Genomic DNA, 18866 nt, shown 5'->3' on the forward strand with positions numbered 1-18866 from the left:
CCTTGTGCTACATGTGTATGTATGTTATGTGTCTCTGTGTGTGTGTTTAGTGATCTATTATGATGATTTCTTTTTGATTATTATTCATTCTTCTTGGACTGGTTATTTGCAGGACAGTGAAAGTGAGGATCTGAGTGTTCCATTAGTTATGAGGTTTTCCTTATCCACAGTTATGTATTAGAGATGTGTATGCATCTGGGTGTGTATGTGTGTAAGTTTGGTGGGTTGTTATTTGGCTTTTAACTTCAGCTGACAAAGACTGATAGTTCTAGGGTTATTCAGCATCTTCATTTTCTCTTCTATAGTAAGGTAGAATTCTTCCTTTAAAGATGGCAAGTCTGTGTTTTATTCTTTAATCCTGGCCCTTCTGGCCCTCCTGGTGTCTAAAATTTAGGGAGACTTTCCAGCTAGTCGATGTACACTTGGCTTTCTGGGCCAGAGAATTATGACTTTGCCCCTCAGGATTTGTCATTTACTTTGGAAGACTTTTCTTTTTCAAGATTATTAATGATTGGTATCCTCTCACTCTGGTTCAAGTTTTATGTCCTTGGTAGTGTTCTAATTATATTACTTTTGGGGTTATAGGTTCTTCCTCAAAAATTTTATCAACAGTGGAGTTAACATTTCTGTTTCTCTTTGTCCATGTTCTTTTTGACTGATTTTAAAAAAGAAAAATGGTAGAGGCAACCTTTCTCTCTCATCATGAAGCTTGATTCCTGATATCATAGGTTTTTGCAGACCTGGACAGAGACAGCTTGGTGTGATTGTCAGAAAAAAACATGAAACTATGAGTTGGTAGTCACAGATTCTTTTTTTTAAAATTTATTTTATTTTTTTTAATTTTTTTTTTATTGCTTAAAGTATTACAAAGAGTATTACATATGTCTCCTTTTTTCCCCCCGCCCTTGTAGTCACAGATTCTTGACTCAGTGTAGACTTGTCATCTTAGGGCAAGTTATTCCTCTCTCTTTGGGTCCTCATTTACTCACCTGCAAAATGAGGGGTTGATCTGTAAGATCTTTTCTAGAAGGAACTGTCTGTGATTATAGGAGGATGGAGTACTGCTTAGGCACAACATGTTTGGGTTGATCGTTTATTGGTGTACCTTGGATAATCCTAAACAGCATGTGACTGTTGGATTTCTACAGGGAAGCCAATGAATAGAGCGGCAAAAAGCCTAATTTTGGAATTTTCTTGTAGATCAGAAACTGTAAATATTCTTATTTATAAGAAATAGCCTTCCTATTGAATCCAAGAGTACTTTTTTGTTCACATATGTGGGTCACATCAGAAAGTAAGCTTTACAAATGTAGCAACACAAACTTAAAACTTATTTTCACCTTCATAGATGTTATCTGGGAAGAGGAAACTCTGATGGAATATTTGGAAAACCCAAAGAAATATAACCCCGAAACTAAAATGGTCTTTGCTGTTTTTAAAAAGAAAAGTGAGAGAGAAGATCTTATTCAATATTTGAAACAGGCAACATCTTCATGAAATATTCTTATAACATAAAAACTATATTAGTTATAAGCTAAATTTTCCAATTTCAAACAGTGCATGTTTAAAGAAGTCACATTTGCTCTTTCTTGATCAACCTGTAGTAAGTTTACATTTTAAAATAAAGTTTGATATTTTTTGTTGTGTGTAATCTGATCAAATACCCTTCAGAATCTGAATTTACTTTTGTCTGCTCACTAAGGATGTAAATAAGGCCAGGATAGAGGAGGAAAGGGAAGGAAACTGAAATCTACTGTGCGTCAGTAGTCCCTACATGTGCAAAATACTTTACAAGCCTAGCAACTGCTGTTGATGATGGAGATAGCATACTCATTTCTCTGTAATTTGAATAAATATAGCAGACATAAGCTTTAATTTTTATTATGCTGTGTTTGCCTTTTATAATAAATGATAGTTAAAAATGTAGGGAAAAGAAAGTCAAATATTTGATCTCACCTTAGGAATATTACTGGAAAAAAACAGAGCAAATTATTGACCATGGTTGACAGAAAATAAAACCTAGAGAAAAGGAGAAAGTATGTTTCCTGTTAATATTTATATCACATAACAATCTTTGTGCATTCATCTTTTTATACCTTTGTGATCCCGAGTAATGTAAAGCCGGACTGCAGGGAGGGATAGCAGAGACCTGGAGAGAGGAGACAACCTCTCAACCATTAGCATGGAAAGACCTCCCACCTCACAGTAATTGGGAGTGAGGCCTGGTGGAGCAAGTCCACACCTGGGCCTGTGTGATCTGAAGCAGCCCTTGCAGTGTCCATGCACTCTTCCGGCAAGTACCCTGTCACCCAAGAGATTAGGGCCAATGCAAGAAGGAGAAGCTTTTTCCTTAGTAAAGACAGGGGTTATAAGTGAGGATGGGGCCTCCATTACTTCATCTCCATTTTACAATCAACACCCATGTAAGGAGGATTTTATTGTCTACATTGACACTTAGAGAAATCATGTGCCCAAACCAACTTGTATCTACTGTAACTCCTGGTGACTGTTCATCATATCATAGAGATCATATGTTGCTAGTTAACTTATTAGTGGGTGCCACTACTGAGAAGATATCCTAAGAGAAAGTTCCCGAAGTGAGGGGAACATGGTTGAAAAAGCTATGGCTTCCAGAAGGTTTCTATTAAATCATTTAAGAGCCAAGCTCAATTTTAGGGCTCCTGGCAAGTAGGAGAGAATATACTACTCATGGAGCCTGGTGACATCAGTAATGAATAGGAGTGTGTGCCTTGGTGTGTGTATGTGTGTGTGTGTGTGTGGGGGGGGAGGAGTGGTGGTGGGGGGGGGGGGCAAGGAAAGTTCAGTCAAAGCTGAGCTTTTTCTTCTCTCCCTGGAGAAATTCTTTGATGAGGGCAGAGGTAGCTGTAAGGACTTCAAGAATGTATTAGAGGTGTTGCCAGTCTCAGAGCTGAGTAGGGTTTGCAAGGAGGTAGAATTAGGTGACATACCTTATATTCTAATTTAATTGAGATAGACCTCTGTGAGAAGGAACTTAAATTTAACTTATATTCATAGTTACAGTTCAGATTTATACAACCCTGACAAATAGATGGACTTGGTGGCTTTGACCATTGCAGGGAGGAGCAAGAAAGCCTTATTTTGGAGTTTTAAGACTTCTGATCTAGGAGTTGAAAGGAGATAGTATGAGGAAAGCTGAGATGATGAAAGGCAGTTGGGTGGAAATGGAGAATTATTAAGGAGATTCATTTTAAACATTGTTCAATTAGTAATAAGATGTTGAATGTTGCTTCACATTTATGTTTATCCTAGTAAGAGCAAAAGAAACACCTCTTTGCTGGTAGTAATGTTCTCGGTATTAGGTAGAAAAAATATTTGGGGGAAACTTGCAAAATAATGCAGTAATTAACATTCTATACTATGACAGGCTTTTTAAAAAAATATATTTTATTGATTTTTTACAGAGAGGAAGGGAGAGGGATAGAGAGTTAGAAACATCGATGAGAGAGAAACATCGATCAGCTGCCTCCTGCGCATCTCCTACTGGGATGTGCCCGCAACCCAGGTACATGCCCCCGACCGGAATCGAACCTGGGACCTTTCAGTCCACAGGCCGACGCTCTATCCACTGAGGCAAACCGGTTTCGGCATGACAGGCTTTTTTATTGAGTAAATATATGTTGTCTCTGAGAGGCTTAAATTCATTTAGGATCAATTTACAAAAAAAGACTTCTGGGCACTGTGGTAATTTTATCCTGTGCTAATTTAACTAAACTGTAACAGTGTTTGCCAGAATTCTCTTCTTTGTATGGTTCCTGGTTAGAGCTGGTCACATGAGAAATCTGCCTGAGATTTGAAAAGCAGTGAATAGTTTCCTATGATTATGGAATCTGAAAGAAAAAGTAAGTATTTTTGTTTTATTAGGACTATTAACAGGAACCAGGAGACTTCACTGGCTAGGAAATATTATGCTGATTGCATAGCAATAAAAATATGCCTAAAAAGTATTGTAGGTAGTTGGATGATTACATAAAATGTACTTTTATTGCTTTTACTATTGACAATTCTAATATATCTACACTAATAAAAGAGAAAAATGGTAATTGGCGTACGGCGATACCCTTTTCATTGGCTAATCAGGGCTATATGCAAATTAACTGCCAACTAAGATTGGCAGTTAACTGCCAACAAGATGGCGGCTAATTTGCATATGTAGGCACAATGCAGGGAGGCGAAAGGGAAAGCAGGAAGAAGCCCCCTGCCACTGAGAGTGATTGGAAACCCAGGGGGGAGCTAAGAGCTGGGGGGCAGGGCAAAGGCGGCCCTGGGGCCGCCTTTGCCCTGCCCCCCAGCCATGATCGGAGAATCAGGCACCTTTGCCGCCCTGGCCAGTGATAGCAGGAAGTAGGGGTGGAGCCAGCGATGGGAGCTGGGCACGGTCAAAGCTGGCAGTCCCGGGAGCTAGGGGTCCCTTGCCTGGGCCTAAAGCGAAGCCCACGATCGCGGTGCCCCCCACTGCCACTGCAGGTCCCGCTGCCTGGGCCGGATGCCTAGGCCAGAGGCGTTAGGCCTGGGCAGGGGCGGAGCCTGCAACCGCGGGGAGCTGGGGGTCCCCTGCCCAGGCCTGACACCTCTGCCGGAGGCCTCAGGCCTGGTCAAGCGGCCGATCCGGTGATTGGTGATCGGAGGGTGATGAGGGTCAACTCCTCTGGCTGAGGCATCAGGCCTGGGTGGGGGGCGGAGCCGGGGATTGGGGGGATATGATGGTCCCCTTGCCCAGGCCTGAAGCCTGGGTCAGAGGAGTCAGGCTTGGGCGGGGGGTGGAGCAAGAGATCAGAGGGAGATGGGGGTCCCCTGTCCAAGCCTGACACCTCTGGCGGAGGCATCAGGCCTGGGCAAGGGGCCGATCAGGCGATCGGAGGGTGATGGGCGTCAACGCCTGAGGGCTCCCAGTATGTGAGAGGGGGCAGGCTGGGCTAAGGGACACTCTCCCCCCCCACACACACCCAGTGCACGGATTTCGTGCACCGGGCCCCTAGTATCTTTATAATGATCTAGAAGAATAAAGTGTTGTTTCATGTAATTAAAGTAAACATGTGAGATCGGTTACTTTGGCAGTTATTTGTGTGTTTTAGAAGGAACAGAGAGAACTCTTGAGAAAGCAGTGGGACATTGTTAGTTCTGTGTTCTTAAGTTTTCTCATACTAGCAGGTGAAGAGCTACCCAGATAAAAATCTCTAGTCAGTGGTTCTTGTGGGAAAAAACCATTTATTTTCAAGAAGAGTTATTTTTTTACTTGAACCTTTTGTCCCACAAGATGTTGTGTATAATACAGCATGATTTTGGAGTATTTCATTTGCTTATTTTCCCTCATCATCACATTCTTCTAAAATTTGAACATGGGTAGGAATTTAGAATCAAATTTCCTTCTCTGTATTTTTTAATCAGTCATCATTATTGTCAAGTTGTGATGCCGCGACCTGCACGGCTAGGGTTCAGGATCTGAAGGAGGGGCTGACGCACAAATGAAAATGCTATACAAGAAATATGAACTTAGAAGGCATGGGGGACTAGGTGGAGACCTTCTTTCCTGAAGAGGCACACCAAAACCTGGCCTTATCCGCTTTTTATTCAGTTTTAGATACACACTTGCCCTCAGTAAAGCACAGTAAACAGGTAGCAGACAGACCGTCTCTAAGGTCAATAAAGATCAGTAAAGATCAGTAAGGTCCAGTAAACATTTACTTTGAGGCTATTAGGTCAGGAAATTGCTTCAAGCCACTGCTATCTCAACATGAACAGTGGTGCTTGGCTAACGCCCTGCTAACGCCCAAGGTCCATCGGCCTTCTGCGTTCTTTGGTGCACTCTCATGATAGTATCGGCAGTGGGTGGCTTCCCGCATTGTGAGTTTGAAAGCACAATTTCACTCAGTTGTTCATCTTGAATTCCTCAGTCCCCACAAAGTGGGATCTTGTTTAAGCTCAGAATACTATGATAGTCAGGGCAGGTGGAAGTAGGGGTGGAGTGTTACATGAGGGCACAAGAGCTCCTGACAGATGCTAAGAAGAAGGAAGAAGGAGGGGTGCAGAAAGCGGGGGACAACATGAATTTAAAATATGGATCTACCCCTGGCTGGTTTGGCTCGGTGGATAGAGCATTGGGCTGTGGAGTGAGGGATCCCGTGTTCAATTCTGGTCGGGGGCACATGCCTGGGTTGTGGGATTGATCCCCAGTGGGGGGCATGCGGGAGACAGCCGATCGGTGATTCTCTCTCATCATTGATGTTTCTCTCTCTCTCTCTCTCTCTCTCTCTCTCTCTCTCTCTCTCTCCTCTCTCCTCCTTTCCTCTCTGAAATCAATAAAAAATATATTTAAAAATAAAGTAAAATAAAAAAGAAAGAAAATGACAATTGTCCAAATTGGCTGTATCATAAAAAAAAAAGTATGGATCTAGCTAGAATTCCACATAAAAAGTAGGACAATCAGATATTTGGAAATCAGGACCCAAGTTCTAGTCCCATTTTTGAGGTTTAATATGAAGTTGGTATTTGCTTTTGGAAAAGTCTGGACTTCAGTTTTCTTAACTGTAAAATGCGAGTATGTGAGTCATCAATTTTTCTAGCCTCTCTATCCTTTATTCAAAAGCAGTTGTACTCATAGTAGGTAGGTAGGAAGGATGTGGGGGAGTAGGGAGGGTGTCCCACCCTTCCTTAATCAGAGTGATTCTGTTTAAATACCGAGTCTTCTTTGGAGGAGGATTGCATGTAAACAAAGGGTTCTGCAAATAAAATATCTCTGAAAATGAGAAATCTGGTCCAAAGAAGACTCAGTATTTAAAACAGAATCACATCCTTCCTTCCTACCTACTTCCTCACATTTAACTTTCCTTAATAAAAACTGCAACAATCATGGAATAAAAACATTTTAAATAAAATCTTTTTGTATTAACCTTGTCAAGAGGTCTATTTTTGGTTCATTTTTCTTTTCTTTTTTTTTTTTTTATATAGTATTTGGAATGTTATGTGAAAATAATGGTTATATAAATACTATTTGATAATAAAAACAGGGTGATAATTTTAAACCATCATGTGCTCACCTTTACCACAATAAAAATGTGGTCTGCTGCAGTAATTAATTCATCATTAATTAATTTGTTTATTTAATAAATTTTCATTGTGCTTTGTGGTAGCTGGTCTCCAAAGATGCCCGCAATAAACCATGCTTCCAGACCTTTGGATTGCCCCCACCCACACTGAATCTGGGCTGACGTTGATTCACTTTATTCAGTACAATGTGGTAGAAGTGGTATTATATTAGTTCTGATCCTAAGCAGCTTCTCCTTTTGCATTTTTTTTGTAAGATCCAAGCCACCTTGTAAGAAGTTTTAGCTATCCTGCTGGAGAGACCACATGGAGAAGCCTTATGGAGACAGGGCCTGAGACTGTAGAGAAAGAGCAGAGGGAGAGGGCGGGGGAAGGAGAGAACTGAATGATTCAGCTGGGACGGCAGAGTGAGAGGGACAATTGATTCAGTTGTTCCAGAGTCCCACTGAGTCCAGACTTCCTTCCATCTCTGTCAGGGGGTCAGACAGGGAGCCGTCTAGCCAGTCAAGCTCCCAAATGACTGCAAACCAAAGATTGCTTTTGTATGTTTAACGGTAACAGTCCTTTTGAAAAAAATATATATTTTATTTATTTCAGAGAGGAAGGGAGAGGGAGAGAGATTAGAAACTTCAATGATGAGAATTATTGATTGGCTGCCTCCTGCACGCCCGCTACTGGGGATCGAGCCAACAACCCGAGCATGTGCCCTTGACTGGAATCAAACCCAGGAAGGACCCTTCAGTCTGTAGGCCGACGCTATCCACTGAGCCAAACCAACTAGGTCAGGCACAGTCCTTTTTTAAACAAGGTGGTGCTTTTGATAGTAAAACTACCTCTAAAAGTCTCTGTAATTTTTATTCCTTTTGTTAGTGGTACCTTGTGCGTACCACTGGAGTCACATTTGTGCTTTCATGGAGTCACATTCTTTTTCCTGAGCCATTTTCCCCCTCCAAGATTGAGTTTTATTTGGCCTTTGTTGCACAGAGTATGTTTAAATTTAATCTGAAGTTGAGATGAGAAATAGTTGCAGCTTTTAGGGTGGCAACTCCTAGGATTTCTGGATTCTCTGTGTTCCCTTGCATCCTGCTTGTAACTAGGCCAATTATTTTCCTGAGCTCACCTCTTTTGTAGAATTTGTTCAATACAACTAGTAACCCAAAGCCATAAATTCACTAAGTTTATAATCTGTTGTGCAAATTATTGTAGGTGACAATTTCACCAAATATTTGACCTTTATAATATGGGTCACCATTTTTCTAGTTCCAAATAACAGTTTCCATGCCACCTGCTATTTGCTGCTGAAGATAGGGTCATGAAACAGCACCCCACTTCTAGGCGCCAATTTCTGTATTAGTCAACTTTGCTCTAGTTACAAAATCTTGGGGGCTTGCAACAACAAAATGGCATATATATATATATATATATATATATATATATATATATATTTATCTCAATTTTTAAATCTATTCATCCATCAATGGATAATTAGTTTGTTCTATATCTTGGCTATTGTGAATAAGGCTGGCGTGAACATGGGGATACAGATATGTCTTTGAGTTGGAGCTTTTGTTTTCTTTGGATAAAAACCCAGAAGTGGAATTGCTGGATCATATGTAGTTTATTTTTATTTTTTGAGAAAATTTTCATTATGTTCTACACCAATTTACATTCCCACCAATAGTGCACAGATTCCCTTTTCTCTCTATCCTCACCAATAGTTATTTCTTGTCTTTTTGATGATAGCCATTCGAACAGGGGTGAGGTGCTATTTCATTGTGGCTTTGATTTGCATTTCCCTGATGAATAACATTGAACATCTTTTCATGTTGGCCATCTCTATGTCTTCCTTGGAAAAATGTCTATTCAGGTGTGCTTATTTTTCAATTGGATTGTTTGTGAGTTTTTTTTGTGTGTGTTTTTTAGCAGTTGAGTTCTGTGAGTTTTTATATATTTGGATATTAATCCCTTATCAGATATATGATTTGCAGATATTTTATCCCATTCAGTCGGTTGCCTTTTCATTTTGTTAATGGTTTTCTTTGCTGTGACCTTTTCCCCGTTCTTCTTTCTGCCTTCTCTGTTTGCAGGCAGGCTGCCCGCTCCCGTTTCAGGCTTGCTCGTATCTGTGTTCTGACTTGTGGCATCAGTAGCTTTTTTCCTAACTGTCCCTGGTCTCCTACTACTCCTCCAGTTCTGACACGCGGCAAAAGAATAAAGCCTTCGAAAATTCCAGTTTTAGATTAATTATAGACTAATCAAATTATTGTGCGATTTTCCTTGAAGAATGAAAAATTAGTTAATAGAGTCTTTGATAGCTAGGCCCAGAAGATTCTATTTCACTGATATTTAAGAACCTTGGAGAGCTACTCAAGAAGCTAATTTAGCATTAGAGAATAAATTCTGATTTAGAAGAGTAAGTTATTTCTCTTATAATTCTGGATATAGTAAACATTGTCTTTCTTCTTGTAATGTTAGATTTTACTTAAAGATAAAGACCTTCTTTTTTGAATTTTGAAGGTTTTACTTGTACTGATGTAGAAAGATGTCTATAATTCACTGTTCAGTAAAGAAAGCAGATTTCAGATAAATATTATGGAATGGTTCAATTTTAGATATAGTTTTTTTCTATGCACATACAAAAATATGTACATGTATGTATACACAAAGGTATCTATATAGCTAATTGTTTATTAATACATACCACACTGTTGGGTTTGTGTTTCTGGGGATTGGGAATGGAAGATTTTTATTTTTCCTTTATATATTCTTGTTATATTTAACTTTTTACAAGCATATATTATCCTCATAAAAAAAAGGATAACTCAAAAGTCACTAAAATTTTGTTACAAATGCAAAAGCAAAATTTGTGAGACTTTTTTTTTCTGTGTCAATAAATCACACTTTATAAAATCCAGAAAGAACATTTTCATGCATAGTGAGTCAATGGGAAACTTATTTTGTATGTATTTTGGGAGGGTGGTGTTATTTGTATATATTTGTAGTGTAGTCTTTCAAAAGGAGTGGCGGCTGCTGTGCCCGGGAGAAGTAATGCTGGGACTTCCTGAGCAGACTGGTTGTGTTGATTTGGAAGACTCCCCTGAACACATGCTTTTCTTATCAATGGAAACCAGCACAGACAGTTATTTTGAATAGCAAGTGTGACATATTTAAAAAATATCCTATGTAATAAAAGAGAAACATGGTAATTGGCGTACGACTGCTACCCTTCCCATTGGCTAATCAGGGAGATATGCAAATTAACTGCCAGCCAAGATGGCGGCTGGCCGCCAGGCAGCTGATGCGAACAGGGAGGCTTGCTTGCTTCAGTGACGGACGACTCCAATGTTCCCCGCCTGACTTGCCGGCCTCTCAGCTGCAACTCTCAGCAACTATGTTGCAAATATAGAAGCTAAAAAAACCCCAGAAACCTGCTTTACTCAGCGGGGCTTCAGCTAGCCGGACCGCAACATTGTATCAAATATAGATGGTAAACAAAGGCCAGAAACCTGTTTTCAGCAGCCGAGGCCTCAGAGCTAAAGCTGGCCCAGAATAAAAAGAAAAAAAAAAGAAAAAAGGAGCGGTTGGGAGCTTCAGTCACCCGTCAGCCTGAAAATGGCCCTCAGCCCCTCAGCCAGACTGGCCAGGCACCCCAGTGGGGACTCCCACCCTGATCCAGGACACCCTTCAGGGCAAACCAGCCAGCCCCCACACGTGCACCAGGCCTCTATTCTATATAGTAAAAAGGTAATATGCCTCCCAGCACCGGGATCAGCGTGACAGGAGGCACCGGGATCAGCTGCCTCCTGCACGCCCCACATTGGGGATCAAGCCCGCAACCCTGGCACATGCCCCAAACCCCCTGATTGCCCTGCGGCTCTGTGTGTGACAGGGGGCAGGGCCACAACCTCCCTATCCACCCTGCTCTGTGTGTGACAGGGTGCAGCGCCCCAACCCCCTGATCAGCCCTGCTCTTTGGGTGATAAAGGGCAGTGCCCCAACCTCCCCCCCGCCCCCCCACGGGCCCTGCTCTGTGTGTGACAGGGTAGAGCCATAACCTCCCCATCGGCCCTGCCCTGAGTGTGACAGTGGCGGCGCCCGAACCCCCTGATCGGCCCTGCTCTGTGGGTGATAGAGGGCGGCGCCCCAACCCCCTGATCCACCCTGCTCTGTGTGTGACGGGGGGTGGCGCCGCAACCTCCCCATCGACCCTGCCTTGAGTGTGACAGGGGGCGGTGCCCCAACCCCCCAATCGGCCCTACCCTGAGCGTGACTGAGGGTGGCATTGCAACCTCCTGATCGCCCTGCTCTGTGCATGACAGGGAAAGGCGCCCCAACTCCCCAATCGGCCCTGCTCTGAGCCTGACCAGGGGCTGCACCTAGGGATTGGGCCTGCCCTCTGCCACCCGGGAGCAGGCCTAAGCCAGCAGGTCGTTATCTCCCGAGGGGTCCCAGACTGCGAGAGGGCACAGGCCGGGCTGAGGGACCCCCCTCCCCACCAAGTGCACAAATTTTTGTGCACCAGGCCTCTAGTATATATATATTTTTTGATTTCAGAGCGGAAGGGAGAGGGAGAGAGAGTTAGAAACATCAATGATGAGAGAAAATAATTGATCAGCTGCCTCCTGTATGCCCTACATTGGGGATCAAGCCCGCAACCCTGGCACATGGCCTGACCGAGAATCTATCTCTGACCTCCTGGTTCATAGATCCATGCTCAACCACTGATCCAAGCTGGCCAGGCAGCAAGTGAGTCATCTTTGTAAGGAATGCTTCTTGCTTTTTGGCTCCTTATGTTGATTAAATTTCCTGGCACAATCATGCTCCTTCAAATATTTAGTTCCCTTACATCTATCTACCTTTCTTTTCAGTGATTTTTGTTACCCCTACCTAGCAGAAATTATGGTTCAGAAGCAATACAATAAAGTCACTACCACTAACAAACAAACAGAAAATGCTTAAAACTCCCTCTGAGGTCAGTGTCAGAATATCCCGCCCCGCCATATATACTAGTGAGACCATCTTTCAGAGTCTAAAATTTCAGGAGAAATATCCAACATTAGGTTCCATTGTGCATCGAATGGCTGCACAATGCACAGGGATACATTAGTTATTTGCTCTTAAATAGCACAGAGCACTGATGTAATTAGAGCGTACAGAATAATAACTAATTATGTTAGCTACTATTTTACATTATAGCCTCTAATAAGATTGATTTGGCAAGAGATTAATAGTTTCTTAAAGTTCAACTTGTCTTTAATTTTGCTGTATTTATTTTTGGAAGGTAAGTTCTGACATTAAAACGTTATATTTTATAACTAATGTATAGTATATTTTAAAAAATGTTTATTTGAAACTTAGAGCTGTTTGGCTTTGCTCTAGTCTCTCATTTATCATGATCACTGAAAAAATAAAATAAATAATTAAGAGTTGACATATTTATTTTTTTATATTACTTGCTGTTAAAGTTACTCTTGGGAGTAATATTTCATCTTTGAATCAAACCATAAATAACAGATGAGACAAATGGAAGCTGTCTTTTAAATGATAAGTCATCTTTATTCTATTCTTATCATATTTTTCCTATAAAATATGTAGAGCAATGTCTGGTATGATTAATTACTTCTGATTTAGTGAATGAAAGCATGGCAATTAAGAAGAAAGGACCAGAATTTAATATTTATTTCTACCCTTCTTTTTTCTTTTAAAATATATTTTTATTATTGATTGCAGAGAGGAAGGGAGAGGGAAAGATAGGAACACAAATGATGAGAGAGAATCATTGATCGGCTGCCTCCTGCACATCCCATACTGGGAAGTGAACCTGCAACCCAGGCATGTGCCATTACTAGGAATCGAACCATGACCTCCTGGTTCATAGGTCAATACTCAATCACTGAGCCATGCCAGCAGGGCTGTACTGTTATTCTTATATGTTAGTTTCCTAAATGAAAACAAATCATCTACTGTTGACTTTCCCTCCATTTTTTCCTTCTTTTGTTCTGATTACTAGGTCTACACTTTCAATATTAATGCTAACTATGGATTATTACTGAATATAAACAAAATCATGTGATACTTAAGAATATTTATGATTTCTTTTATAGATTTCCTTGTCTGTCATACTCTATCAATAATATCTTGTCTTATCAGTTGTGCTTTAATGGAATTAGCCTATCTCCCTAGCTAAACTATAAATGTTCTCTGAGGAAATGGATGACCCTTACACTATTTTATATCCCCAATGTCTAACTCAACACTTGATGTTTAAGACATTTTTAGTAAAGCTACCTTTATAAAGATTCAAGGAATTTTTTAAATATTGAATTTGTTCATATTCTTCTAAGTGTGAGTCTGCAAATATAGACAAAACATTTTGAAACAGTTAAAAGCCTATCAATTTATTTTATCAACAAACCATTCTTCAGAAAGAAACTTTGATTACTACTGATTTTTCTTCTGAGATGTAATACTCTATTGATTATATCTAAAAAATTTATGGCATGCTATTCTTTCTGTACTTTCAGTGGGTACTATTGTTTACCTAGATATCTTGAAATTTAAAAAAATTATCTTCTGGGTACTTATATTCTTTAATGCAATTACGAATGCAGGTAGACTTATTGCTCAGAGTGGTTTTAATTTCTGAATTGTAAAAAGAAGAAGTAAATACAAGAATAATAAAATGTGCTTTAATGTAAAAAAATTAAATGGAGAATAAAATGCGTTATGTTGGGTTGAATAAATACCAAGTATTGAATGATTTATAACAGATATCTGACCAAAATGTTTGGGAGCTGGAGGACTGATCACACAGGAAGATAAAACACAGCTTCTTATATGGTAACTTCTTACTTTGTCTTATAGGATGGGGCAGTTAATTTGGTCAATGATACTACAAATTAAGTCAATTATACTTAGTAGCACAACTAAATTTGTCCAAGCAGTGTGTAAATACATGCTTCAGAATTTACATGTATAATTTCTTCTCCTGAAGTGAAAGAAATATACTTTATTCCCAAATGCCCAGCTGGACAGTGCTAATCTAATTAATCCTGCTTGGCACACATTAATCTACACAGTGACTCTTTGTATTTATCATTCTCTTGTGAGTTAGTATGAGTTACAAAATTTTACTGGACTAAGGTGAAATCACAACTAGGATATGGAATGACAATTTAAGCAGATGCATGTTGAGATTCTGCATAAAGAGAGTCGGGGGGGGGGGAGGGGTGCTTACAAAATTTAAAACCAGGTAAGGCACCTGTGATGGTTAATTTTGTGTGTCACCTTGAGTGGGTTGTGAGTGCCCAAATTAAACATTGTTTTTGGGTGTGTCTGTAAAGATGTTTCTGGATGAAATAGATTGCTCTCCCCAGTGTGTTTGGGCATCATCTATTCCATTGAAGGCTTGAATAGAACAAAAGGTGGAGAAAGAAGGAATTCATCCCTTTTTTGCTACCTTACTGTTTGAGCTGGGACATCTCATCTCATCTTCTCCTGCCCTTGGCCTAGAATTTTCATCATTTGTTCCCCTTGCTCTCAGACCTTCGGACCCAGACTGAATTATACCACTGGCTTTCCTGGATTTTCAGCTTGTAGACAACAAATCATGGGACTTCTCAGGCCCCATATTCATGTGAACCAATACTCTATCTATCTATCTATCTATCTATCTATCTATCTATCTATCTCTATCCTCACCTATCCTCTTGCTATATATAATTCTATGGTTCTGTTCTTCCTGAGAACCCCTCTGTTACAGCACCGCAGGCTTGGATTTGGCATAAACTGTGACCACTTTGACATTAAGTTCCTATAAAGATAAACATCTCTGTGGAACTTACAGTTCAGAGATTTTAATTTTTTGGAATTGGAATAAATCATCTTTTGTTTGATCTTGTGGACCCCTATTTCCTAAAATAATATGCCAATTATAATTTTTTTGAAGCGAATTTTCATTTTGAAAGTTGCATCAACCTTTCTGACGATGCCTATTGGTCACACAGTGAAAGTCTTAGGAGATGAAATGGTTAGGAAACAAGCCTAGGAGGCAGAAATTCCTTGGCTTCAAGAGGTTGGTATCAAGTTGTGGGATGTTGATAAGGGTGGGATGGAACCAGAAGCAGATCAGAGGTTGTGCTTGGCAAGTGACTTTAGAGGAGTTATGTGTCTAATTTAGGTCTCAATTTACACATGTGCAAAATGAAAGTGGAGTATTAGATGATCTCTAAGGTTCCATCCAGTACTAAAATTTAGAGTCCTCTTTGGAATAACAAAAGTTATCTTGCATGTAACCCAGTGCTCTGCACATTGAGTGCTCAATAAATGCTAATTGACGATGACAGTGATAAAGTAATAAATGTTTTGATCAAAAAGGACACCTTTATTCTTGAAAACTTTAAATAGGAAGCCCTTCTGTATTTTCTAAGGATAGGCTACTTGGCCAATATTTATAATTTGGTGGAAAGAGGGAGGGTGGATGGAGACAGAGTCTGCAGAGCTTCTTTCTTGAGCTGACTAATTTGTCGTCACAATAACATACATTTTCAGGATTAGCACTCTTAAAGTGTTCTGTTGACTGCAAATGATATTGTAGAGTGTATTATAGGTTTTTTTTAATTTTATCATTATTTTTAAGAAAATATATATTTTATTGATTTTTTACAGAGAGGAAGGGAGAGGGATAGAGAGTTAGAAACATCGATGAGAGAGAAACATCGATCAGCTGCCTCCTGCACACCTCCTACTAGGGATGTGCCCACAACCAAGGTTCATGCCCTTGACCGGAATCGAGCCTGGGACCTCTCAGTCTGCAGGCCTACACTCTATCCACTGAGCCAAACCTGTCAGGGCTATTATAGATAGTTTTGATGGAATTAGCAGGTGAGCAGAAGAGGGGAGAATTACATAGAACATTCTTTGGAGCTGTAACATCCATTAGTTCTTAAAGGGACCTCTTCAAGGCTCCATACTGGGCAAAGTATTTTTCATTTGCCTCCCACATCTTTCTTTGCCCTTCCTTACTCTCTGCCCAGGGAGGACAGTCTACATGGATTCCACCAACAAGTTCCAGTACGCTGTAGCTTCTACTTGGGTCTGGTCTTGATAGGAGGGAGGGAGGGAAGAGACTGAAATCAAGGTATTTATTCCTGATATCCCTCCTTTGAGGCCAACTTGAGCTGTCACTGTGTTTGACAAGCTGTTGCCTGGTCCTCTTAAAGCAGTTGTCACCACACAAGCCTCTCTCCTTCTGGGTCCTGGTAACCTTTTCCTCCTCCTATCAGGTCTAGGGTGGTGACTTCTCTGCTGATGTGAAGCCCAAGTTCCTTCACTATCCCTGTGGTTTACTTGTACTCCACTTTATAATGAGTCCCTTTGTAAATTAATGTTTTTTAAAAAATATATCTTTTTTTAAATATATATTTTATTGATTTTTTTACAGAGAGGAAGGGAGAGGGATAGAGAGTTAGAAACATCGATCAGCTGCCTCCTGCACACACCCTACTGGGGATGTGCCCGCAACCAAGGTACATGTCCTTGACCAGAATCGAAACTGGGACACTTCAGTCCGCAGGCCGACGCTCTATCCATTGAGCCAAACCGGTTAGGGCAAAATATATATATTTTTAAATATTATTTCAGAGAGGAAGGGAGATGGAGAGAGAATCATTGATTGGCTGTCTCCTGCACGCCCCCTATTGGGGATGGAGCCTGGGATGTGCCCTTGACTGGAATGGAACCCGGGATCCTTCAGTCCGCAGGCTGATGCTCTATCCACTGAGCCAAATCAGGTAAGGTGTAAATTAATTTTCCTGGAATTACTTTGAGTGTGCTCTGTTTCCTACTGGGATCATGACTAATACACATATCATTCTATAAATTGAGATTAAGAGGAAATTGTAATTGGGGCCATATCACCACACATCTTGTTAGGCAGACTTCTGTCACAGCCTTCTGGACTAGTTTATGAGTGTTCTCTGTCACTCTTTCATTTTCTTACCCAACCATCAATTTCTTGTGACCCCATGAACCAATCAGTGAACAAGGTTACAGCTGGTTCAAAACCAAGCCAGAAAGGCTTAATTCATTTTTTCATTTTCCCACCGTTCCCAGTTTTCTTCTCCACTCGTACTCTTGGTGCTATCGACTGTGAGATCCCCAATCAAAGGCAGAGGTTTTCTCTGGGACTTCTGTCGTCCCTGGAGCCTAGAACACAGTAAATGCTAAACAACTGCTTGTATAATGAATACATGGAAGATGGAATGAAGGAAATGTCTGTTTATCGAGCCTTCTGTTTCCAGGAAGCCTAGGGCTGGCCTACTTCTCGCCTTTCCTTGAGGATGCTCTGTGCTTCTCTTGCCTCTATGAACAACCCTGCTGCTGTATTATGACCATTTGTACACTGGTAAACGAGTTTTTGTTGTTATTTTGTAACAGCTTTATTGAGATGTCATTCACATGCCACAAAATTCACCTACTTAAAGTATATGATTCAATGGTTTTAATGTATTCAAAGAATTGTGGGATCATCACCACAATACAATTTAGAATGTTTTCATTACCCAAAAAAGAAACCCCGTACACATTAGTGGTCATTCCCTTTCTCTCAACCTCTCCTTTCCCCATTTCCTGCAACCACTAATGTACTTTCTGAATCTATGGAATTGCCTATTCTAGACAATTCATATAAGTGAAATTATTTAATACTAGAGGCCCGATGCACAGATTCGTGCACATTGATAGACAGTTAATTAGAAGGTGGCTGGCGGGGTGGGATTGGGTGAGACGGGCCAGACACGCCCTGGAGCCAACCTCCTGTGGTCCCTCCCGGGCTGGCCGCACTTGGAGTGGCACCGGGGTTTGAAGGGTGTCTGCGGAGTGAGTGAGGTTCCTCTGGCAGGTGGGGTCCCTCAGCCTGGCCTGTGGGGATCATCCCCTGAGGGGTCCCAGAGTGTGAGAGGGCACTCTGCAAAATTGCTGTCGCTCAGGAGCTCCTGCATTGAGTGTCTGCCCCCTGGTGGTCAGTGCGTGTCATACCTACCGGCCAGTCAGCCATCAGCCAGTCACTTAGCCTTTTACATATACCAGTATATAGAGATGTGTTTTTTTGTGAGTGACTTCTTTCACTTTGCTTACTCTTTTCAAGTTTCATCCAAGTTGTAGCATCCATCAGCACATCATTTCTTCTTGTTATGGTCAAATAAGATTCTAATATATAATTACACCACATTTTATTTATCTGTTCATCATTTGATGGACAACTGATTTTTTCCACTGAGTGCTGATAAATGTTTAACAAGTAATCTGCAAAAAAAAAAAAAAAATCCTTATTCATAGCATTTGTTGAATTTCATGGTATAAGTACTCACATTATGGCTGATTGCAGGCTATATGATGTCACTGAACATGGAGTTAGAAAGAGATGCTAAAATTAACTTTTATGAATTCCTTCAAGCCAGATCCAGTGCACAAATCTGACCATCTTTACTGATGAATCACTAAAGTTACCAGAGATGTGGCCACATCCAGTGAAGATGCCACATACTATTAATTTATTCCTCCTGCCAGAGGAATGCTGCCCCAGTCCCTGCTGCTCTATTACTGGCCCAAATCCTAGCACAGATAGGATTCAGTTGACACAGGTGGGAGACAATCTAGTGATGTGGCTGAGAGTGTGCCCCACTCTGAAGCCAAACTAAATGTATCATATCCCAGCTCTGGCACCGACTGACGGTGCATCTTGGGTAAGTGACCCAATTTCTCAGAGTATCCCCATCATTAAA

Source organism: Myotis nattereri (assembly GCF_964212035.1).
Source record: "Myotis nattereri genome assembly, chromosome: 7".
NCBI lineage: Eukaryota > Metazoa > Chordata > Mammalia > Chiroptera > Vespertilionidae > Myotis > Myotis nattereri.